Genomic DNA, 26,459 nt, shown 5'->3' with positions numbered 1-26,459 from the left:
GGCTTTAACCTGCTACACCACAGCACCAGCCCACATAGTTAACCTTTCTAATGCATCTGCATCACAGCCTAGTGAGGAAGAGTCACAGCCTACACAGGGTAAAATGAGATGAAGAGATGTCATTCAAGCAACAAAATGGATTCAACTGGAAACCATTATCTTTAGTGAAATAAGCCAGTCCCAAGAAGACAAATACCATACATTCTCTGTGATCTGTGGTAACTAATAGAGTACCAAAAGGGTAAGCTATAGAGTGAAATTGACATGTTGAGATGCAATGATTTTGAACAGCTTTTGTTTCAACTGTTGATGAACAGAGAGTTTGTTTTGTTTTGTTTTTCTTAGTACTATTTGTTGAACTCTTTACTTAGTGTAGGGTTAACCTTATGAGTATAAGGTTAAATGGAAATAGATTTTTGTAAAAAATAAGAATAGGAATAGGAGAGGAGGAGGAAGAAGGGTGAGAGTGCGGACAGGAGGGAGGGTAGGGTGTTCCTAAGTCTGTATATATATGAAATGTCCATGTGAAGTTTCTTTACCTTAAATAAAATTTTTTAAAATCAACTGATTGAATTCTTGAGCAGAAACAGGCAAAAGGGAATGGCAATCACCCCCAAGAGAATGAGAACAAGTAAAACATTTGGCAACCCAGCAGGTCCTTCATGGAATTATTTGGACAGTAATACCAATGTATTAAGTCACTACTTAGGTTAAATTCCTGGCTCCTAGCTTCAGCCTTGCCTAACTCAGGCTTTTGTGGGCACTTAGGGACAGAGGATCTCTGTCTTCCTCCCTCTGTGTCACTCTGGCTTTCAAATAAAATAAATAACTAATTTTTTAAAGTACCAGTAGCAATGCTGACAATTATCTCTCAATACATCATTATATCCCAGAAACTGTGTCAGTTCCTTTTTATATGACTACTATATTGTTTAATTCTTGGAAAATATGGATGTGATATAGGCAGGCAGAGAGGATCAAATGGATTAGATTTGTAAGCTGGAGAACACACCTTCGTCCTGCTACCATTCTTGATCTCATGCCCTTACCTGATCTCGCCTGTACACCCACCTGCCAATCAGACTATGTAACCACTCCCCTTTGGAAGTAACTAAAAGGCCTGGAGCATGGTGAGCCCCTCCCTTGCTGTCCTATGCCTACAGGCGCTCAGCCAGAGGGTTGCCCGCTCTCTGCTTTCCTGCCTTCATGCTTGCTCCACTTGGCTCCTGGCCTGCTCTCTGCCTGGTATGGACCTCACTTAGTTTCTGGACTGTTTTCTCCCCTAATTAATGCCCTCATTTTCCTGTATATTTCTTTCACTGAATAAAACACTTAAAAACTTACCATGTTGTCTGGTCTATTTTGAACCAGTATTCAGAATTCTTCTCTGAATAGATGGCAAGAACCCCTAGGATTATTAATATCTACAATTATTAATAAAGCTAGACAATATCAGGTAAATGTCTCCTTGTAGAGGTGAAGAACATGAAATTCAGAGAATGAAATTCACAGCCATGATTTGAACACAGGTTTGTCTTTTTTCGGTTTCATACTTTCCCCAGAATGCCTAATCTGGAATTTATCCAGGAAAATGAGAGGTTTCTGTGTCTTATAAAATGCCACTGATTCTTTCACACACTTTGTGTAATTACAGATTTACAGCAGTGCAAAGAGTTTTTATAAACTATTTATATACTTAAAATATACTCCACACCAAACAAAAGTACGTTGTTATTTTCACGGAATTATTAAGTGTACGACACAAGATTTGAAAGCCAAATAAGGTCAGTACTGGCCACACTGTTATTGCTATGTCTGTTTTACAGAGAGGTGAGTGTGTGGGTGTGTTACCCACAATTTTAGAAGGATGCAAATGCTGGAGCTTCGTTATTAGTTTCCATAGAGTTCCAGGTTTAACTAAAGAAGAAATCCTCCAAACATATCATTTATGTTGGAAATTAGGGTTTTCCCTACCTGATGGAACACAAGTGAGGCATCTCTGAAGTGTTTCATGCAGCATCAATTACAGGAGATATGATTTAGAAATGCGAGTAAAATCATTTGCTGTATTCCAAATAAAAGATGGATATAAAAAGGAAAAGAAAAATACTAAGCAAATATTCTCTTCTTCACCTAAGTTCACCCTGGAAGATGTCTCCTTTGTGGTTGCACTTATTACAAGCCCCAAAATTCAGTTTGTGTTTATTTAATTATTTGTCCATTTCAAAAATAAGTGTACCAGTAAGATGACTAATTTTTAAAAAGAAACCCAGTATATTTCAGAGGCTCTGCCAATGTGTAATGTCTTCTAACACCGGCCAAAAATAGCAATAGACTAATTTTGAAATAGCTGTTTTTCTCTGCAGAATTCTCAATGCGAGTCTCTCTTGCCCTCCTTTCTTGAATCCCCATCTCAAAACTCCCCACCCCGGAAAAGAAAAAAAAAGGAAAAACAGATTACAGTAAATTTTGGCAAGACATTCTATTTGCATCATTTTCTTAGAAGTCACGTGCTTTGGATTTCCTCTTGTTTATGATATATTAAAATGCCTTCCAGATGTTTTTAATTATTAAAAAAAAAAACAGTTTCAAGAAAACAGAGTAATCCATAATAAAATTTCCTCTTTTTTAAATGGCCAATAAATTAGTGTATTCCAGCTTATCAAACGACCCCATAATTCTGCTTCAAGAGGGTCAGGCATCAGGCTAGACAACTAGATTTGGGCAGAGGTAGGGTTTTATCAAGAAACACTTGCAGTTCCTGTTTCCAATTGAGGCTGCTCCCTGCTTGGGGCTGCCCTGACACACAAGCCCATTGGCTAGCGTTGCTTAAATGTCCCACACAAATATAAACACCTCCACGGTGTTGAGAAGATGAAAGGGACAACTTATTGATGTTGTATATGCTAACGGTTGGACGTGGGACAGGAAAGACAGCATTTTAACCGCTGGTATGCAATCCTGAGCTGGGCTGCATGAAGAGGTTTTCATTTACTGATCTTGGCTGCGTGCCCAGACTGCCATAGTAGAATTTAGGGGAAAACACGGAAAGGAGGAGAACCACAGAATGATTTTCGGCCACATCCATGAGGGGCGGGAGAGCAAATACATGTGAAGAGCGTGTTTCCAGAAATGAGAGGATTAGCTCTGGGGAACGTGTCAAGCACCCGGCTCTCTTCCTGGCCCTCTCCATGTGTGCTTGAAGGTAGCTGTTCATCCTAACATTGATTCAAAGGGAGCACAAGATTATCGTTCAGCTAAAAGAGAAGGGACAGGGCAGGACAAGAAGAAATCTTAGATCACTTTGCCTCATGTTGTTTTAAGCTTAGCTGAAAGATAAAAGTGGATTTTGTTTTGCTAACATCACTAAAAGAGAAAGAGCTTTGTGGATCATGGAGATGGTGGTTTTAAAAATGTATCTGCTAACTAACTGTGACGTGTGGTGGACTAGAAGCCTTTGCAAAAGTATAGATTTGAATGGGATATTCATGGGTCTCTGTTCATGAAAGGTTTACTGGTGGTTAACTCTCCCATCACCCTACCCTACCTCATCCTTTGGCTTATGACTTTAAGCAGATTTGTGCAATATGTGCAAGTGTGTGAATGATAGCTTTGGAGAATTATTTTCACAAAGTAACTGTCTACAAGGAGTAGTATTTGGATGAAATGTTACATCCCAAGAAAGCCGAGACAGCATGACAGCATAGACTGGGCAAGGAACAGAACTTATCAGGCACTCATGATGTATACAGAAGAAAGAAAATCCTGTGGAGGCGAGAAATTGAAAGAAATTTCATGGACAAGTGTGGATGGGGCAACAGAAGAAAGTTAGGGGGTAGTTTAGAGCTGTGAAGGTCAAGAGACTAGAATTTGCAAGAAAAACAATGTGAGAATTCAATAGATGTCTTTAGGAAAGAAAGAAAAGATCCCTAGTGGGTCAAGGGTAGTCACTTTGGGGAACAAAGTGTTCAGTGGTAAAGATGTACCCAGTGGTGGTTGGTAGAAGACACCAGAGCAACAGAACACAATGCAGGATTATTGATTAATAGTGGTATCTCTTCAGAGATATCCTGGAATTTATAAAGGGAACTGGATAAAGAAATAGGGCCTGGCTTCTGTATCCTGGGGTACTTCACCTGTGGGTTCAGCCAACCACACATTGGAAATAGTTGAAAAAAAAATTTTTTTAAGTTGAAAAAAATAAAAATAAAAAAGACTTTTCTCTTGTCATCATTTCCCTAACCAATGCATTATGACAACTATTTACATAGCATTTCTATTGTATTAGAGATTACATGTAATCTGGGGATGATTTAAAATAGAAAGAAAGATGGACAAAGGCTATAAGCAAATACCATGCCATTTTATATAAGGGACTTGGGCATCCTTGGGTAATAGTGTCCAAAGGTAGGACCTGGAACCAGTCACCTGAGGATACTAAAGAGTAACAGGACAGCTGTGGTGTTTTTAGTAACCATTCATCATTATCATTTGATATAATTCGAACTGAAAATTTGGAAGACTTTTTGAAAAATGTCATCCTGTAAGAAGAATGGGCCAGCAAACGAATCCTGTAAAATAAGATGAGTTAGGTAACTTCCACACTTAGTAAATTGATGAGATCTTTGCTATTTTGCTGAATATCATCACCCTAATAAATGTAGGTGAAGATGTATAGGTTGAGTTTCTCAACAACTCAGTTTATCCAACATGTGTGAAAATTCTGGGCACAGTTAAGGAAACAAAAGACTAGGAGTGATGCACAAGCCATAATCCCCTTGGCTATTTTAGCCAAGAAGTGCATCCGCTGATGTAGCTTCAGACTTAGGTGTAAGAAGCCTACTCTTATTATTCAATCTTTGTCTTTAGAAAGAAATCAAGTGTGGCAAGGAGGGGAGAAAAGGCAACCCCCACAATGATCCCTTTCTGACTCACCAAATCAAGTGTTAATCATTAGAGCTCTTGATAGTGACATAAATTCTATCTACTTTACTAAATTAGAGATAATCTGAGGGGTATGAGACTGGACACCTGTCCTAGGTGAAAGGTTATACCAGGTTTCGCACATACACACAGAGGTGCGCACATGCACACACATACACATTGTCCATTATTTTTATTTTACCTGTTTGAAAGACAAAGAGGCAAAGAGAGACCGAAACAGAGACTGAAAGACACAGAGCGATCTTTCATCTTTCAGCTCTCTCCCGAATGCCTGAGACAGCCAGGGCTGGACCATTCTAAAACCAGAACCCAGAATTTAATCTGGGCCTCACATGTGGGTAGCAGGGACCCACATAGCTGAGCTGTCACCTGCTGCCTTCTCGTGTGCACATCAGCAGAAAGCTGGAATGAGACGTGGCGCTGGGACTCGAACTCAGGCACTCTGATTGGGACATAGATTTTCTAACTGGTGTCCTAACAACTGTGTCAAACACCCACCTCTGGGTTTTAATTATTGAAAAGCATCCAGCTGGTTTCTGGAATAGAGAACACCCAGTTAAAGTTGAGTTTCCAAAGGCAATGAATATTTTTTTATTATAATTAGGCCTCATGCAGAATTTGGACAAAAATCTATACCAAGAATTTCTTTGTTGTTTATCTGAAATTCAAATTTAACTGAAATTCTAAATTTAATTTAAATTTATCCTCTCTTATCGCTGGCAACCTTATGCTACAGAGAACAACAAAACAAAAGAAAGGTGTGTGTGTTGCTTCAGAACCAAATTTACATAATTAATGTAATAAATCTAAAACAGTGTCTTTCATACCAGAATTCATTCCGACATCCATGGCATTATAGCCCTGGGCAGATTGAGAATATTGATCTTACAGCCACAACACCAGGTGGGTATGTGTTTTTTTTTTCCATTTTAAAATCATTTTTGGCTGGATTGTTTTACAGTTTTTGAGAATTTTAAAATGTGTTTATTTTAATGCTGCTTTTTTTGTTCACCATACTGCATCGAAAATTTTGCAGAAGACTTTGTCCTCAATGATTCACAGCAGATCCTGGTGGTTCTTTAGCTTTCCTGGAAATTTCTCATCAAACTTAACTTCTAATTCAAAGTTTTTCATTTGGGGCACATGTCTTTGATGTGAAAATTTAAATGCTGACAAAGGATAAATTGGATTCCATCTTAATAGACTATAGATTTTGCATTATAATTATATTGAAATTAAAATGACTTACAAAAGTTTTGTTGCAGATCACGGTGATAGAAACAAAAGAAAGAGGGAGGTCAGGGCTGTGCCACAGTGAGTTAAGCTGCCACCTGCAGTGCCAGCATCCTTTATGGGTTGCTGCTCCACCTCCAATCCAGCTCCTTGATAATGTGCCTGGGGAGCTTGGGCTCCTACACCCATGTGGGAGACTTGGATAAAGCTTCTGGCTCTTGGCTTTTGTCTGGCCCAGTCCCAGCCATTGCTGCAATTTGAGGACTGAACCAGTGAATGGAAGATCTCTCTCTCTCTCTCTCTCTCTCTCTCTCTCTGTAACTGAACCTTTCAAATAAATAAAATAAATCTGAAAAAAAGAACATTTCAAGTTAGCAGTTACAAGGGTATTTTATAAGGTTCAAGCATAAAACTTTGAAATTAGAAGATTCCAGATGATATTTTTAAACTATAAATTAACTTGTAAATGATCATTTCAAATGTTGTTCATGAAGTGAAGAGTTATTATTATTTTAAAAATAGTCACATGAAATGTAATCAACTTGTGGAACACTGCTTTTGACCTCAAAAGGCTGAGGCCTACTTTGGAAGGTAAGGGGAAAGGAACTGAAACTTACAAGAAAACTTCTGCTAATCAAGTTCTAAAACAAAAAATTCAAAGAATGGGGAAATCATTATGGGATGGAGCCATGGATGAACTTTCACTGTAAAATGAGAGCTTTTCCCACGCCTTGCAGGATGAGTTGGGAACACAGAGTTGGAGAGGAGGCCGTTTGTGGAGCCGAGGGAGAAGCAGTATACATAGAGCTTTGTAAGGGTAGGAGAAGCCAGAGATGACACAGAAACAAAATGTGGGAATGCTTACGTTTGGAAATGGCGGTACAAAATCATGAGTGGGAGTCAAAGTTATATTCAAGGGGACCCATCAGACCACTGCAGGCTTTGGCCCGGTTGTCATGGGTCACCGAGCAGTTGTGTACACCTGCCCAAAGAATGGAAATCACGAGGGTGGTGTTCCCAGTGATGTTGTGCACCATGCGTCCATCTCAGCAAAACCAGCTTGGAGTGACCCTATACCGTCCAACCAAAACGTGGAGGCTAGCAACTGAGATTCTCACTTTTTTAAGAAAAAGACCTCTTTCTTTACAGCTTTTCGAACTGGCTGGGCTACTTCTTTTCACAATGAAGACCTAAAGACTTCTGTCTCTGGATACAAATCAGTATTCAGATTTTTTTTTTTAAATGTTAAGTGGTGGGTGGCTTTGTGACCAGAAGTCCAGAAAATAGCTTGGTCCTGCATCCTCATCCCAGGCCGATTTCCCACTGGCAGCCACAGGGGTTTGGCCTATGTCAAGGCTCTCAGATCAGGCACTAAGATTATGTTCCAAGCATTAATCTCTGGGAGACCAGGCACACTGTTCAAAGGACTGTCACTTCTGTACTCCCTCCCAACTAAACAGGAAGGCACTTTTGCAAGCTATAGTTTTGCCAGCTCGTCATCAGACAATATTTATTTGTTCATTAATTTCTTTTATGAACATTGTACAAGGTACACAGGCCAGTACCTCCTGATCATTTATTGCCCAGATTTATGCTCTGTGACTTGATGGAAACACGCAGCTTCAGAATGGAGCGCTCTCATTCTCTGGGTAAGCAGTTGTGCTGCGATTTATGGGATAAAGACATTATTTTAGACACGGTAATTAGCACTTGTCTCATTTCCACATCTTCTTTAACGCTGTGTCCCCTTTAAAAATATTTTTATTTAAAATGCCAACCAAGGAACTAGCTCGGCATGCATGAGGGGAAGACAAAAGAAGAAGAAGCAAACCACTGATAAATCCATCTGCTAAAGACCACAATACACAAATTAAAAGAGTAAGTTAGCATTATATGTCAGAATCGCCTAGCGTCATTGTTTGAGTGTACTGTTTCTTACAGAATATTCAAAGGATATTTTTTCCAGTAGACCAACTCTTTTTAGTCACACCCTGGAAAAGCTTTGCTTGTTTTAAATAGGGCCATTATCCTCTCAGACACCTATGTATTTAGTACGCCCAGCCTTAGGAAAGTGACTGGCCTGTACGAGTCTCCTCCTCTGTTATTTATTTTGCCTTCTCCCACTCCCCTTTCAAACAATTCATAGTTATTCAAAGATTTATTAAATTCCTCACCAAAGTTTCCCTTCTCAATGCAAATTGTGATTCTGCCTCTAGCAGAGCATGAAGCAGTAACTCAAGACCCCTAAGATTTCTTTTCCTAATTCTTAAATGTTTCCCTTCCTCCAGCCCTTGTGAGATAGGTGAGAAAAGCAATTGCCCCCACTGCTTAATGCATCACAACTCAGAAACTCACTCCATCCTTGTAATTTTGAATCCCAACCCAGCTGGCGGTTCCTGGATTTCAGTCTCTGAATATGAGTTCAGCACTTTTAAATCAATCACTCCGAACAGTATTTCTGTCAAATGGAAACCTTTTCTTCTTTGGCAGAAAGGCTTTCCTGATTTTTGGCTACAGCCTCGGAGAACTGAACAGTCTCATAAATGAAACCAGGATGGAGGAGAATTATTAAACTAGATATAATTTTCTGTCGTTGCCACTGGAAGAGTCCTGTTCCCTTTACTGTTGGGGAAGACGAGGCACCTCTGTACCTTATACGATTTTTCAAACAAGTTCCCCATTCCAGGCTAATGGCTTGCTGCAGGTTGACTAGCAAGGGGTTACCTGGGTGAGGTGGAAATGGGAGGCAGGAAACTCTCCTGGGATTCCACTCCCAGCAAACTTAAAATTCTCCTTCACATCATTAAAATGCTTTAAGAGTCAGCTTACTTCATACATCTTGATTGTTACTGCTCTTAGGTCCTCTTCTCAAAGCCCTATTGTTGGTGGCGTGGAGAGGGTGGGGGGCACAGAGACCTCTTGGCTTAGCCAGACATGCCACAACAGCTTCAGAAATAACCCCTCTTCTTCTGTTTCACTAGAATAAGTTTAAATCTCAAGCCCTGAAAATAAAGAAATAATGACAAAGCTCTGAAACGCATAGGGAAGACCAACCTTTGTTAGGGCTTTAAATAACAATAAGACTAACGGTATCATCCACAACGGTTCTTGACTACTTATATGTGCCTCCCATGCACTCCATACCGGCTCTGTCACACTCAGACGTGGAAGCAGCACAGAAATTAATGTATTCTGTAGCCTCAGCTTTCTACCATGCTTTTTGTTTCATATGAATGTCTTCCATTACATAAAACAGCCTATAATATATTGAGAAACATAGACTGTAATATTTACTAAGGAAAGTCAATAAGGAAGTGCTAATTTTCCCCACCACATTTCACTAAATGATGCTAGCAATTTCTGACCATTTTCCATATAGTGGATGTGTTTACTGTTTCTTGATTTCTTCATAATGCCCAGCCTATTCCATATAATCCCCTAGATGCCTCGAAATGATTTTATCTATAGGCAACTCTTGATTTACGGACATTTAACATGAGATGTTTCCAAGCTCTAAGTTACATTGGTGGTGTTAGCTACAGAGGGAACGTGAATAGTGAGGAAGAAAGATGTAAACATATATTTAGTTAAACACATCTGACAAATTTATAGAAATAATATTGAAATAAGTACATTCAGTCATTCAATATTTATCCAACACATATTTATTGAGTGTTTACTATTATTGAGTGTTGAATGCCAGGCACTATGTTAGCTATTGGAAGTCAGCAGTGAGCAAAACAGACATGGGCCCTGACCTCATGAATTCATAACATTGGCCTCTTTGAAGCAGGAGGACCAAGCTCTCCAACTCTTTAAAGAAATGTCGCTGGACTCAATTGCTGTAGGATTCTGAAAGCCTAATGAAAAAGAGCAGCAGTGGGTAAGAACACCAAGAACAACCCATATGCGGTACATTGTTAGCACAACTGAAACTCTTGTTTACATTTACAAAGTGAATTCCTAATCTGTGTCCAGAACCCAGATCTCTTAAAATCCAAGAAAATGCCTAATACATGAATGCTCTTTGAATCACTGTATAATAAAATCCAAATTCTGAGTGTATTCAAACAGTACAAGTAAGGTACTGTGGGTTGAACTGTGTTCACTGTAAACTCAAATGTGGAATTCCTCACCTTTAGCGTCTTAGAATGTGACCTTAGCTTGGAAATAGAGTCCTTGCAAATATAATTAGTTTAGATTAGGTCGTGTTGGAGTAGGGTGGGCCCTGATCCGATATGGCTGGTGTCATGATGAAAAATAAGACATTTAGGGGTTGAGAGAATACTAGGTGAAGATTGGCATCAGACTGCCAAAAAACCAAGAGTCCATCTGAAGTTAGGACAGAGGCCTGGAGCAGGTCTCTCCCTGGCACCTTGTGACGGAGTCTGACTCTTCTGACACCTTGAACCCAGACTTTTTGCCTCCAGAACTGTAAGCAAATAAATTTCCGTTGCTTAAGCTACACAGTGTGTGGTTCTTCATTACAGAAACCCTAGGAAACTAAAACAGATGACTATTCAAATAGAGGTTTACTCAATTTGCTTTTTCATTCATTTATGTATTCACCAAACAAGTAGTTATCAGACACCTAATATGTGCCAAGCATTATACAAAACAATGGGACATCACTATGAATTAAATCCAATACCTATCTTGAAAAACAGATGAATATTCTAAAGGCTAAATAATTGTGTTGTTGGGTTCCCCTGCCCAAATGCTGAGTCCACTTCCATCAATGTGGCTCTTCCCCAATAAATAAGATGTATTGCCCCAGTTGACATGGAAAGACTAGATTCTGCTTCTATCCTGGGTCCAGTCTCTTCCCTAGAATTAGAGTAAATGTTTGCTGGCTAGGAGTAGTTACTCCTCCCATCACTGAGTCATGGACCAGTGACAGCCCCTTAGCGTGCTATTAAGCCAGGCATCTCTAATGCACCCTCCAGAGGAGGCCAACGAAGACAGCTCTGAGTCCCTGTCATGCTTTATCAGGGCCATAAAGTGAGTATTGAAAATTTTAAAGTTTTCAAATGAAATATACAAAGGTTGATTATTAGCAGTTTATCAACTTAACCCTCCTGTGGCATAGGGAACAAACAATAAAGCTGTTCAAAGGGGGCTTCCAAACAACTTTCTGCCATTTTATTGCAAGTTTAAAGAGGACTAAAAACACGTCTAACCAGAGGCCTCTGGCGAGCTTTGCTGCTTCCCCCCAAGAGCACGTTTGCATTCCTACAGCTGATGCTGCTGGAACCAGTCCCTCCATGCCCTCCCAGGAACCACTGGGCTATGGCATCCAGGCCTGTGTGTGTGACAAGCAGAAGTCAGAGCAACTGGGGGAACTCTGGCTCACGCAGGCCGTACAGGTCTGAGCCGTGGCTTGTGTTGCCATACTTCGTAATGACCTGTTGCCTCTCTCCATTTCCTGTGGAGCAGGTGCTCCAAGCTTTCTGTGCCAAAAACAGTAAGATTGAACTCCTTCAGAGGCACGTCAAAGTACGCAGAGGTTACACTTACAGACTAGTAACTTCTCCTTTTGAGGATGATAGGAGTCTACCACATATACTACCATGAAGTGCAGAAACACACTGTGCTTCTCCCATGCCCTGATGTGCAGCCATGCTATTTATGCTTTCAAATCCCACTGCACAAACCCGAAAGATGAACTTGTAAGCGACTTTATGAGGTTCTTATTTCCCATGATTTTTAGTAGTTGCTATCTTTTTACATGAGGTCAACTCCCTTTAAACCCCACCTTTTTATCTAGAAAAATAAAATATAGCCTCATAATGTCCAAGGTCTCCATTTTAAATGGCATGAGTCAAGGGGCAGAACAGATACAAGGCCTCCTTTAGGGCTTCTTGCTCTGTTTGCACTTTTGTTTAATTGTCTCTTCTATGCTCCAAGAGGGCACACTGGGAAATGGAATTGTTTCCCACAGAGCACTGCTGGAATCGTGCCTATCACCTTCTCATCTACTGTACTGGGGAAATCAGTAGGAGGATCTACAATAGCATCTAGTGAGTAGGCATCCCAATGTGAGTACAGAATCCAAGTTACAGCAAATGGGTACAAGACCACAGAGAAGGGGAGAATGAGGAGACACCTTATTGTTATTATGCATTCATCCACTCAGTCCTTTATTGGCTTGAAAATATTTTTTGAGCCAAGCCCTATGCTAACCTCTAGGGTTATAATATTGCACAAAAATAGGCCTACTTGCTATTCCCACAGGGCTCACAGTTTGATGAGGGCTATTCTTCAATCAAATAATGATGTAAATAAATTAATTAAAAATATTAAGGGTTGTGAAGGATAATTATATAATGCCCCATGGGCATAAAATGAGTCCGTTTTGCCCAGTCGGGGAAGGAGTCAGGTACTGGTGAAAAGGTCTCAGAGAAGGATGTCTCAAAAGGCATAATCTCACACCAAGGTTCTGAGAAGCAGTCAGAAACGGTTCAGCGAAGTTTGAGGTGAGGATGAGAATGAAATTAGGATCACTCCAGTCAGATGCAGGGAGAAGTCCAACACCCTTCATCAAAGGAAGAAGTCCCATTTGAGTTCTCAGAAAAGACCCTTGTGTTTGAACACCTGGGGAGAAAGGTGTACATTGAAGGTGGAGTGGTTAGCAGGAGGCAACTAGTCCGTGCAGGGCTGGGCAGTCCTGGCAAAGCTACTGGATATGATCCAAAGAGAAAGGAAGGGAGTCACTGAAGGGCTTAAAGTGGGGGGAGTAATATGAGAATCCCTTTGTTCTGTTGGGATCAGGTGGAGTTTACTGCCAGCCCTAAAGCTGTGTGTTCTTCTTTATCCCATTCCCAGTCCTGCTCTTCATCTCCTAAAAACCAGAGTCATCCTGGTTTAGCTCCAGAATCCTAAAGGTTCAACTAATTTTATTTCCTTGCCCACTAATTGAACAATTTCATGTTTCCCAACAAAGGAGATAGCAAAAAAATTATTAAAATTGTGGTAGTTTGGACTGCACACCTAGCAAGATTAGCAACTAATAATTGATTCATAAAACAAAATGTTCCATTTGGAATATCTCAGCAGAGCCACCTGCTAAGAGAGTAAGTAAACCTTTTTGAACATATTCCTGCATTATTTTACTTTGCTTTTATATCTATACCCAGCTTCTAACATACTACACACTCTAGACTATCAAAGATTATCAAAAGTGATAGCAATATAATTTAAGTTGTTTATCTTCAGTAATAATGAACTGATTCATAGCAACAGAGCAATAACCACACGTCCATGCTACTGGCCAAAAAATCCTGGCTATTACCCAAATTTGAGTAAATCGCACCACAAACACATGTTAATTTTGGCCACCCCTTCTTACTTAACTAAATGTTTGTTTCAAATTATCTGAGCTCCCTGCATCCACTTTTACTCTGTTCCTCAACACACTCTGGACAGGGAGCTTTTTTCAAAACTCAAATCTGCATGTGCCATTTTGCTTGCTTCAAAGCCTCCAGGGGGTTGCCATCGCTCTTGGGCCGAAGGCCACACTCCACAGCAGAACCCCATCTGAGGTTCTGTGTGGTTCAGCCCCACCTGCTCTCCAGGCTCCCTGTCACTTCCTGTGCCTGGCACTGCACGGAAGAGCATCCGTGGAAAGATTTGGTTTCTGTCCTCAAGAGGCATATGGTCTGATGAGAAATATTATATCACATGCATTCCATTACAGAGACATAAAAAGGCAACTTTTGACAGAGCAAATACAGGATGCTAGCGGAGTCCATATGACGACTTAATCCAGGAACATACTATCTCGGAGATTCTGGGTTCACGGTCACCTAACATGTAACCCCAGGAGTAAAAACTACCCAACATAAAACATGCATAACTGTCTCTTTTTCCTTCTTTGCTAACCTCGTTTCTTGAATTCAGTTGTAAGCTCTTTGAAGACTGAGATTATTAGTTATGTTACATATCCTGAACATTGTCCATATAGGGCTGACCACACGGTATGTGCTTCTAAATATCTGTGGACCAATTAATGGGATTGTAAATTCTTACCTCAGGGTCTGTGCAGCAAGGGAGGGAGTTGTGAACATGCTGGATGTATCAAATCAATGCAGAATGAAAAGCCTGGCTGTGTGGAAAGATTGGCACCAAGACAAAGCTCTATTGGTACTTAATTTTTTTTTATTTAATCGTGATAATGATATAATGGCTGGATGATTTAATTGGCAGGTAGGAGCCAGAAAAAGACCTCACTAACTCACACTAATGAGAGGTAGACCCATTGCAGTCCGATTGAGGTCGCTCTTAGTAATTGATTTTCTATTTTAAAATATGCGCTTGGCTCACTCTGGCCAACATACACACAAGTTGACTGCAACACAGAATTCACTTTGTTCTTTCATTTTGTCAAGTGTAGTCGCATTTTAATTATTTACGATGATACTTAATAGTATATTAGTAAGTGTCCTGTAGTGTGGCATGTAAAGGCAATGAGGTCTTAGTAATAGGAGAACATGATAGAGCTCTCAGCTATTAAATCTTCCCAGAGGAGTGAGGGGAGATGGCAGGGTTCTTTGTGAGAATTGGGGTTTTTGAGGATTAGGGAAGTGAAAATTAACAAAGTTTTTCTGAATTACATTTATGAAGTATGTGGTGATATTTTAAAATGCATTGAATATGACTAATATTTGGATATGACAAGTATGCTAAGATACACATTCCTTTTATGTGGGATGTTTTGTAGATATTAAGACTTGTGAAAAATAGGCCTCAGCTGGTTTTCCACTTCACGGCATTCTTTTATACAGTTTATTTTTATTTCTGACTCCCACAAAACACATTCTATCTCCAGATTATTAAGAATAATTTGAGCATGTGAAAGTTTTTTTAAATTTCAAATTAATCTCGCTTATGGTTATGGATGGAATTATAATCATTTCCTGAGGAAAAATAAGATTAATGTTTTAAAAGTTATGTAAGACTCCACTTCATATTTTTGCTATTGGTACATTTTACATAGTTTTTTTTTTTTTTTTTACTTAAATATTCTGTTACATCCAACTTTCCAATTCTAAATTCCAGAAATAAATTTTACAAGATCCAGTTGAATAAATGTCTGCCAGGGACTCCACCAAACCCTACCTCTAAACACTCCAGCCGCTGCCTCGGAAGGGCCCTCCTTCCCTGGAGCGAGGCCTTTGTTCTTCCCCACTGTTTTGTCAAGTGTGTGCCCAGTTCCTTTGTGTGGCTAATTGAAAACGCTTCCCAGCCTTTGCGGCCTTTCTCTGCTCACCATGTCTTCCCTTCTCTGAATAGCTCCTTCCCCATTTCCTTCCAAGTTTCTCCTCATCCCCCACCTCCAACACAACTCATCCCTCATTCTCTTTACAACCCTCATTGGCACCAGGTTGTTATTCTCATCAGTCCTACTCCCTCACCCATTAATTTTACAGGTTCTTTTTTCTCACCTTGCACCACACTCATTCACAGAAAACTGAAATAAGTGCATTGTCCTATTACTGGGATATTGAAACTATCTACATTTTGAGGCTGTGCATTTCAATTGGCCAATTTTTATTGTAGAGCTCCCATAGTTACTTTACTTTCATTGAGGACAGAATAGTAATTGAATGTTCATAATAAGAACAATCATAAAAAGAATTATTATTTTCTTGTGTATTATTGTATAAAATAAAACTCCAAAGAGAAAAGAAGTCTTATCTCTATTTTAAGGATCAATAGTTAAGGCAAGCTGACAAATAAATATAAAAATCATTATTCTGGATGAATATTTTGGCAATCTATTTTCTTTTCTTTTTTTTTTTTTTTTTTTTTTTTTTTGACAGGGAGATTTAGACAGTGAGAGAGAGAGAGAGACAGAGAGAAAGGTCTTCCTTTCCATTGGTTCACCCCCCAAATGGCTCTTAAGACCAGCACACTGCACCGATCTGAAGCCAGGAGCCATGTGCTTCCTCCTGGTCTCCCATGCTGGTGCAGGGCCCAAGCACTTGGGCCATCCTCCATTGCCCTCCCAGGCCACAGCAGAGAGCTGGACTGGAAGAGGAGCAGCCAGGACAGAATCCGGCACCCCTACCAGGACTAGAACCCAGGGTGCTGGTGCCGCAGGCGGAGGATTAGCCTAGTGAGCCGAGGCGCCGGCCTTGGAAATCTATTTTCCATTGAGGTGTTTTGTTTATAAAAGGAAGAGAATGTAAGAATATTCAACCACTCATAGAGATTAAAATTGTTATTCACCTTATACAAATAGTTGGTAAGGACTTGAGAAGCTTGGTTGTGAGTGTGGTGTCCAAAGAACAGGGCTAGAGCTAACAAACTGGAAAATGTCATCTACCATGTTTTCTAACAGGAAGGCTTAGGGCCCCGGTCAATGGGTAATACATGTAGGTGGAGCATCCAAACAGGCTCTTCTGGGAAGTTTTTTTGGCAGGTTTTATCATGATTATAGCACCCCACCATCATACGAACAATTGCTAACAGGTGCTCTACTCACAAGAAGAGACACTGGCAAGAATAAGGTGGAGTAGAATTCAGACTTAGGGCTAGAGTCTCTCAGAAATCCCCCTCAGGGATTTCAAGGCAGTGGGCAAAAACTAACAAAGAACTCAGTCTAGGAAACTGAACACGTGAGGAAAAGCAGTCACCCAGGAGCTCAATGGTCTATATAGAGCAATGGGGCTTGGTCTGATAAGTCACATGAAGCATGAGAGCAGGATGGCTGGAGTGACATTGGGGCTCCGAAGAAACAGATTTCACCTACTCTGGATCTAGGCTGCTTTGAGATCGCACAGGATGAATGGCACCCCTTAGGAGAAGCAATTCAGAAACACAGCTGGGTAAGACAGAAGCAGGAGCTGACAGTAAGTTCCAAAATGAAACATCTCTGTCCATGTATGTATCCAAGTGCACATTTAGCAACATAACACAGCTGGTCTCCATCTTCCATCAAAGGAATCTGTGGCATAAAATTGGGTCTAGGATAATGCATACAGGTGCCACCTTTTATTTACTGCAAATGCATCAAGAACCTGTTAAATTCGACATGTTCCACTTGCTGGTGTTGTCCAGTTTTTCACGCTGGAGACAAGCTAAAAACAAAGTGAAAAGGCTGCTTTGAGGGCGTCCATTCTTAGCCATGAGGGAGTAGATAGTATAAAACCTCTCCTACCTGAGAAACACCAAAAAAATTTTGGGAAAACTAAACATAGGACTTTTAAATGTATGGCCCAGCTCAGAAGTTAGTCAGGAAAACCGCAGGGTTTCAAAAACCAGGAGGAAAATGAGAAGCAGTGCATTGAGCTGGAGCTGCCCCTTGGTGGTATTTGGAAGGTAGCACCATTCTCAGCAACAAAAAATAAGAGGTAAGGCCTAGAAGTCCTGAAAAAGGAGATAAGTGCAACTAAAACCCCATTTATATATGTGGAACCGGGCAGAATAAGTTTGAAAACTGCCCACTTGCATAGGAAAACACCATGGATATCTTTCTATATAAACAGAGATTCTAAGGTGGGACAAGATACTATACACTTGTGGATTTGTAACCTCACACTTTTCTTAAGTCAATGTACTTTCCAAATTATGCTACAAATGTGAGAAGGAAACCCTCAAACTAAGAAATTCATATGTTGTTTATCCAAACTGGAACACTGTTTATAAGCAAACACAAAACAGTTATGGAGTGATAGACCCTCAACGGGCTGAATATCATTCTCAGAAATAAATTTCCTTTCAAAGTGAGTTCACAATTCAGAATTTACAAAGCACACTAGAAAATAATTTTCCACGATAGAAGTCTTCATATACAGTAAACAATTATGGATATCCTACCCTCACAAAAGTTTAGATACTATAAAATAATTATGTTTAAAATGATGAAATGCCTTAAAAAAGCAACACAAGAATGATAAAAGAACAAAATACTATAAAAGATAAATCAGCTATTGAAATAAAGGCAATTGAACAAATAAAAAGTTTTCAATACAGTCATTAAAAATACAAAGCTCATGGTTCATTTCACCAAAACATCAGATCTAGCCAGAGATAGAATTTGGAAACAGGAAGATAGACCTATGAAAATTATCCTTTAATGTATTATAGAAAGAAAAATGAGAAGCGTAATATGAAAGAGAAATATTCCACAAGAGTCCAGGGGAAGAACACAGAGAAATAGATAATATTGAAATGACAATTGAGAAATTATTGTAAAATTGATATGACCATGAGTAGTTATATTCAAGAAGCATGAGTATACCTATACATAATAAAAACAGGTGAATCTGCACCTAGACACATCCTAGTGCGACTTTAGAACACCAAAGTAAGATAAACTTATAAAAGTAGCCAAAGAGAAGAAAAACAATATTTAAGGTCCCCTGTTGTTTGAATTTATATACTCTGTATCTCAGGGGCAGGTACACATCTATTTCTCTGCTTAATTCCTCTAAAAATATGTGCTGGATATTAAGTTCACAGAGCCTGAAGCTCCTGTGCTCTAGACTTCACTTAATTTTCCCTACTTTCTGCCAAGTTTTACTAAACGTGTTATCCTTAATCTAAGCCAGCGCTGTCAAAGAGAAATGTGACACGAACCACATATATCACAGTAAGTTTTTTAATGGTCACAATAAAAATAAGTAAAAAGAAACAGCTTAAATGGTAAAATATTTTATTTGTCATAACATACCCAACATCATACAAAAAATATTGAGATATTTTCCATTCTTGTTTGCTCACTAAGTCTTCAAAACTGAATATGTATTTTACATTTACAGAAAATCTCAGCTGAAGTTAAGTTTTTATCATAAATACTCAATCTGTATTTAGATTTTTATAAAATTTACAGTTGAAACAGACTCACATGCCAAAGTTGTTCCAAATATACCAAAACAATTTCCAGTAACTGAACTGAGAGTCAATTTCCAAATGTAAATTAATTAAATTTAAAAAGTAGGTTCCTTCATCTCCCTAGCCATATCTGAAGTCCTCAGTAGCCACACGTGGGTGGCACAGCACAGACCTTCACTGTAAGTAGGACCTCATCTCAAAGCCTCTCTTCTGCTTCTGTGTTACACCTTGAATCACCAAGGTGAGAGGCCCCCTCTGTTCCAAAATAGACAACATAAACTGACCCAAAACTCTGCAGAGCCTCTTTATTTATCTATTTTTACTTAAGAGGCAGAGATACACAGAGGTCAGAATGAGAGAGAACTTTCTTTAAAAAAAAAAAAAAAGATTTATTTATTTATTTATTTGAAAGGCAGAGTTACAGAGAGGCAGAAGCAGAGGCAGAGAGAGAGATCTTCCATCTGCTGGTTCATTCCCCAATGGCCACAATGGCCAGAGCTTGGTTTATCTGAAACCAGGAGCCTGGAGCTTCCTCCAGGTCTTCCACCTGATATAGGGGCCCAAGGACTTGGGCCATCTTCTATGGCTTTCCCAGGCCATAGCAGAGAGCTGGATTGGAAGCAGAGCAGCTGGGACTTGAGCCGGTGCCCATATGAGAGGCTGGCACTGCAGGCAGCGGCTTATCTGCTATACCACAACATCAGCCCCAAAGAGAGATCTTCTATCTTCTGGTTCATTCTCCAAATGGCCACAATAGCTAGAGCTGGACCAGGTCAAAATCAGAGCCAGGAGCTTCTTCCAGGTCTCTTATGTGGGTGCTGGGGTCCAAGCATTTGGGCCATCTTCTGTTGTTCTCCCAGGTACATTAGCAGGAAACTGGGCAGGAAGTGGAGCAGCTGGGTCTTGAACCAGTGTCCATATGGGAGGCCTGCACTGCAGGCAGAGGCTTAACCTACTATGCCACAATGCTAACCATTGCATAGTCTCTTAAAGCCATTGGTAAATGCATAGATCTATAAACCACTTCCTAATGAAACTGGTTAAAATTAATGATTCCTTGCTTTGTTCTCCCTAAGGTCTTCTTCCAACCTCAGTTTCAGCCTTTATTTCAGTATGCTGGTAACATTATTCATTGTATCCTGGGTGAGCCAGTATATCATAATCTTAAAGAACAGCATTCCTGGGCTTAGAAGATCTAGGTTGATTCCTGGACTGTCTATGTATCAGCTGTGAGATGTTGGACAAAGTTTTCCTGGAGCTTGGATTCCTTCTCAAAAAAATAGAAAGATTATGTTATCTAGTTTCCCGGTGTGGTGGGGGTTAAAGTGATACAGCCTAGGAAGTGCTTCATTTTGGTCACAGCATGATTGTGTCCGAGCTTGGCACAAATGACAGCAACAACAAAAGTTAGAAGATTATTGATCTGTCCCCCACTAAACTATAAGTCTTCCAAGCTGAGGGGCTGCCTCATGGTCTGCTTATTTAGTCAACATCACTTAGCATTGTCCAGTCCATATGGCTACATATACAGCTCAATAAATGTTTATTTTGAGTTTAAATTCAAATTGAGTGCTATCCCTGACTGGATTAATGTTTCTCTCCGCTTCCCTTCCCTTCCGTGTTTTATCTCCTTTTTTGTATCTCTTTCGCTTGCTTTACACCTTTGTCTTCTCAGTTTCAAGCGTCAGAAAAATCCTACGAGATAGGTGAGAAAAATAAAAATTTTAAAACCCTTTGTATAAGGCAAAGCAGTCACAGAATAGAAATGAAATTTAATTTCAGACCTGCATTAGAATAAGGATGGCGAGGTAAAAACCCTTAACTCCTAGAAATGTATTCACAGCGGCAGCTTCTCCCCAGCAAGCAGGGGTGGGCCAGCGTGGAGCTGCCTCGTGGCACGGAGGCAATGAACCGCTGAGATCGCCCTCACTGTGGCAATGTTGTGTGCAGTCACTCTCCCAGGGTCTGGCAGCGGAATCAGGAAATTCTGTCTCCATGCTGACTCTCTGAATAAAAAAAACTTCAGACTGCATCCCAGTGGCTACCATTACCTGATGAAGTCAATTAAGCTAGCAGCACTTCCTGCTGGAGACTGACCTGGCAGAGGGGGCGGCGGAGGCCAGATGAAACCAAAAGACGGGGAACTGGGTTTTCTTCCTGTTCTGTTTTTAGCAACCAAGTTCCATCAATGTGGTCTTTGACTCGGCTTTGAACAACCCCCTGCTTGGCTTCGTTCCTTAAACTCACTAAGTTCTTACAGTTAATACTGTGGTTAATGGTTTCTGGAAAGACAGTATCTATCAGCATCTGAGTGTACACAGTTTGGCCTAAATATTGAGAAATCGTAAGTATGTAATGCAAAGCCTGGGTGTGCCTGCCCGGAGAAAGTGGCTCATTAGGATTAATCTTTGACCGAGTGAGTAATGCTAAGGGAACGAGGCCTTTTCCTCTCTGGCTGGGCAGAGGTTGGGTCCAAAGCTTTCAAACAGGTTTCTTTGGAATGCAGCTGGTCACTCCTGAATATTTTACTCAAACATATGGAACGTAACAATCTGGATTTTTTAAAAAAAACTTTGTATACTGTAGCAATTCCTTGCGAATCAAATGGCAGAACCTAAACAAGACTGGCTGCCAAAACGCGTGCCCAGTTGGGGAGAAGTGGCGGGGAATCATCCAGCCCACTTCCAGAGCTTCCAGAGAACTGGGAGCAGCCTGGGAGAACTCTGCATTACCTTCTGTTCCCATTCCTGAGCCCTGCCAAACTTTTGTTTGAAAAAGCATCTTTATGCAGCCGTACATTTGCTACATTGTAGCTGAGAACACTTTCCACATTGGCTCCTGCTTGCTACTTGACTGAAATGACTTGTTCTGTTGAGCTGTTCCTACAGCAGACAGAGCCCAAAAGGACCCAAGGTAGGTGACATCATGCTCAGGGTGCAAAGCAGAGTTTCCTAACAAGGAATTTTTTTTTTTTCTGCTAAAATTACTCATGACAGTAAGAGTTTTCTGTACGAGTGCTGTAGTCAGCTAATAGAAGTCAAATTCTTTCCCAGGGTAATGTAATGGTTAGTCTTCATAAAAAGCGGGGGTGGGAGGGATTGCTGCTTTATCAATAAAAGCATACAGAGCTGGATACCTACACAAAGACATTTTCAGTATAATTTATGGCATTTCATCATGTTGAACTACATTCCAAGTAATTCACCCTGGCAGTTTTGCTCTCAAAATGGAAATCTCAGTATTTTTCTTACCTTCATCAAATAAAATGAGTTTGTGTTCAACTGGAGTCCATATACTTGATAATTTGTTTGACTGAGTAAGGTTATTAGCAATTTAGGAAATAAGCCCATTTGGATTTTCAGAGTGAACAGAAATAGGAGGCTGCTATGATGATATCTTAAAAATTACGATGTAACACACAAAAGTGAGATTTAAGTAACGAGATTTTCCATATACCAATAACACCAGGGAAATTCAAACTCAAACTCCCTCGATTAATTTCCAGGGATTAAGTGGTTGGTATTGAAGTCAATGAAAGATATATTTTACAAAGCTGAGAGGTCAATTCAATTCAGAGAAGCTGACCAAATGGTGCACTGTCTTCTCTGTGTCTGTGGTTGAAATGCTCCCTGATCAAGTGGGAGGAAGATTTTGGTGAGATTTTCCAGGCTGCTCAGAGCTAAGTGGAGGACTGCAGTTGCAGTCAGAGGATCCTGAAGGTCTCTCTCTGTTGTTATGATGTTAGACCTGTGAGGGCACTTAGAGATTAGTTGGCCCAACCCCATAGTTTTGTAAGGAGGCTATCAAGGCTTAGAGAGATTAAGTGACTTGGTTAACATCACACAGTTTGTCCGTATAGGCACCCCCTTGCTTGACTTTCTGATTGAAATCTTTTTTAACTCCCCCAAGAAATTCTTTCAGGAACTGATGTTCTTGAATTGGTTTCTTTTGATTTTACATTTTTTAAATACAGGAGACAATCATTGTTGGGTAAAATTCTGGTACACAAGATTTTCAAAAGTATTACTTATTTTTAAACTGTGATTGCCTCTTGACAAGTCAAAGAAAGCAGATAGTATTTTACATTTGGATTCCTGGATTCCACTGTTCAATTTCTAAAATCCTTAGATATCTAAGAGTTCCCAGCAACATACGCTATGTACTAGCGAATCTACTTACAGTGACTGCAAGCAGGGTCCACAAAGTGGAATGAGCATACCAAGGTCATACAACCAAGCAACAGAAAACTGAGAAATTGAGCCCCACACTTTTTATTATTGGCAACACATGAGCTGTGAATGGGACCTAAGGCAAATTCGAGTTCTTGGTGATGAGGAAGTAAAGTGTTTCTTTGCTAAGGAACGTCACTTGGTGGAGAAGAGCATGCCATTCAGACTCAGGTAGGAATTCCACATCCACATTACACTGGCTGGGGACAATGACTTAGTAATGTCTTTCAGTCTCAATTGTGATAATAATAACCAGATATTTTCAAAAACTATTCAGTGGCTAATATATGTGAAGAAAAAAACTTCATCTTGGGCCGGCACCGTGGCTTAACAGGCTAATCCTCCACCTTGCGTCGCCAGCACACTGGGTTCTAGTCCTGGATGGGGCGCCGGATTCTACCCCAGTTGCCCCTCTTCCAGGCCAGCTCTCTGCTATGGCCTGGGAGTGCAGTGGAGGATGGCCCAAGTGCTTGGGCCCTGCACCCGCATGGGAGACCAGGAGAAGCACCTGGCTCCTGGCTTCGGATCAGCGTGGTGAGCCGGCCACAGTGGCCATTGGAGGGTGAACCAATGGCAAAAAGGAAGACCTTTCTCTCTGTCTCTCTCACTATCCACTCTGCCTGTCAAAAAAAAAAAAAAAAAAGAAAAACAAAAAAACAAAAAACAAAAACTTCATCTTTCACTGTTTGACATAAAATACTGTTTTAAAAATAACTGTTACCATGCTATTATTTTAAGCTATACTCTCAGCAATATAAATATGTAATATTTCTGTTTGATCATTAATATGCTTATATGGATTCAGTATATATTTTCCGTAATCATCCTTCATACCTTCAGAATGCTAGCCCCTTAAGGTCAAATCATGTGCTTTATCTTTGTGTAGAATATCTATAAAGGCAAAAAATGTTTATGTCCTCAGAACAATCAATATTGAAGTAGACTTCAGTATGGACTTGGAAACTAAACTCCAGGTGGTCTGATGGTTGACTTGTTTGTTTATTTGTTTGCAACCTGAATCCAAAGATGAGAATTTGCTCTGTTGTCTGAAGGTCTTAGTTCTGTCCCTCCTGTCACACATACGTAAGCAAATTTTGCTATCAAGTCTCTGGTGTTTAAAGGTCTTATATGCAAATCTTGTAACATGGCCTTGAGTTACTCACCTGGCAAACTGTCTCTGTTATCTATCTAATCTTAACCAAAAACCATGTAGTCCAGTGGTGGAGAAAAAAGCTGTGTCGAACATCCTGAGAAATCATGATACATATATGTATTTAACTTTTTGAAAGGCAAGGAATTTTTTTTTTTTTTTGACAGGCAGAGTGGACAGTGAGAGAGAGAGACAGAGAGAAAGGTCTTCCTTTTTGCTGTTGGTTCACCCTCCAATGGCCGCCGCGGTAGGCGCGCTGCGGCCGGCGCACCGCGCTGATCCGATGGCAAGAGCCAGGTGCTTCTCCTGGTCTCCCATGCGGGTGCAGGGCCCAAGCACTTGGGCCATCCTCCACTGCACTCCCTGGCCACAGCAGAGAGCTGGCCTGGAAGAGGGGCAACCGGGACAGAATTCGGTGCCCCGACCGGGACTAGAACCCGGTGTGCCGGCGCCGCAAGGCGGAGGATTAGCCTAGTGAGCCGCGGCGCCGGCTGAAAGGCAAGGAATTTTATAGTATATAATTTTTTAGCTAATTTTAGCTGCCTTCCATGGTGGAACTCAACTCTCCTAAAAGCCAATTTTTTTTTTTTAATTTTTACATGCACTTATTTAAAAGTGAGTTTGAGTATAGACAGTGATGTGTTCATCAGGAATTCACAGAAACATATATTCACATAAACACATTCATACATATTTCCTACGACAAGTTGACTGAGGAAGATAAAAGTTGGGTCTGGTTTACAGATGTGCTTGCAAGATATTCAGACACCACCCCAAGGGGACAGCTGCATCCCTGCAGTCTCTTTCTAGGACATAGCAGTGAAGGGAAATCCTATCAGTGAGCACAGCTTCACACAGGGACCTGCAGATGATCCAGGAGGTGCAATGGCAAAAGGAAGAGTCTTTATAGATTCACAGCCTGCTTGGTCAAGAACTTGGAAAGCAAATGGTTGAGACTTTAGTACAAGGTTTGGGAAATATGTATATGGAAAGACCTCTCTTAATGGCAAAGGATGTAAAGATATTTGTTTCCCATGCAAATGCTCACAAAAGGTTGGCTTCAACCTTTTTAATAATCAAGTGGCTAGGGTGACCCATTCTTTGGATACCAGTGAGCTACTTTCTTAAGCCACTCATGTTATTGTCCAATGGGCTCATGAACAAAGTAGCCCAAGGTGGGGACTATATAAGGGTTTAACAAATTAGACTTCATTTTCATTTCACCAAGGCTGGCCTAGCTACTGCCATTGCTGAGTGCCACTCTGCCTGCAGAAGAGACCAACACCAAGTACCCAATTACGGCACCGTGCTCTGAGGTGGTCAGCCAGATTCTTGGTGGCAAGTTGATTGCTGGTTTGCTTTCATCATAAGGGAGGCAATGCTTTGCTCTTATTGGAATATGGCTCTTGATGTGGATTTGCCTTCCCTACATACAATATTCCTGCCAAAGCTACTATCTGTGGACAAATAGAATGCCTTTTCCACCACCACAGTATTCCACACAGCTTTGCTTCTGATCAATAAACCTACTTTGAAGCAAATAAATTACAGCAGTGGGCTCATGATCATGGAATTCTCTAGACTTGCTGTGTTGCCCATCATCTAGAAGCAGCTTCTTTACAGAGCAGTGGCATGACCTTTGAAATTCTCGATTATATCTACACCAGCTGGGGCTGAAGCTTTGTCTTCCAGAAGGCTGGGTATGCTCAAAATCAGTGTCCTATACATTGTAGTGTTTCTCCCATAGTCGGGAATCATGGTTCAGGCATCAAGGGGTGAAGATGAGAGTAACTGTTCTCATTACTCCTAGTGATCCCCTATGAAGAGTTTGGCTTGCCATTCCCATAGACTTATGTTTTGCTGGTCTCAAGGTCATTCACTGCTCCAAAAAGAGCAACGTTTCTTCCAGAAGATGTGCCAATGGTTCCACAGAACTGAAAGTTAAGACTATCTGGCTACACTAAGCCCCTTACACACTCGAGTCAGCAAGGGAAGAAAGGAGTTATGGTATTGACTGGAATTATTGGTCCTGATTGCCAAGGGGAACTTGAACTGCTGCTAACAAT

Source organism: Lepus europaeus, chromosome 5, assembly GCF_033115175.1.
Source record: "Lepus europaeus isolate LE1 chromosome 5, mLepTim1.pri, whole genome shotgun sequence".
Classification (NCBI taxonomy): domain Eukaryota; kingdom Metazoa; phylum Chordata; class Mammalia; order Lagomorpha; family Leporidae; genus Lepus; species Lepus europaeus.
This window is presented reverse-complemented; position numbering follows the sequence as displayed.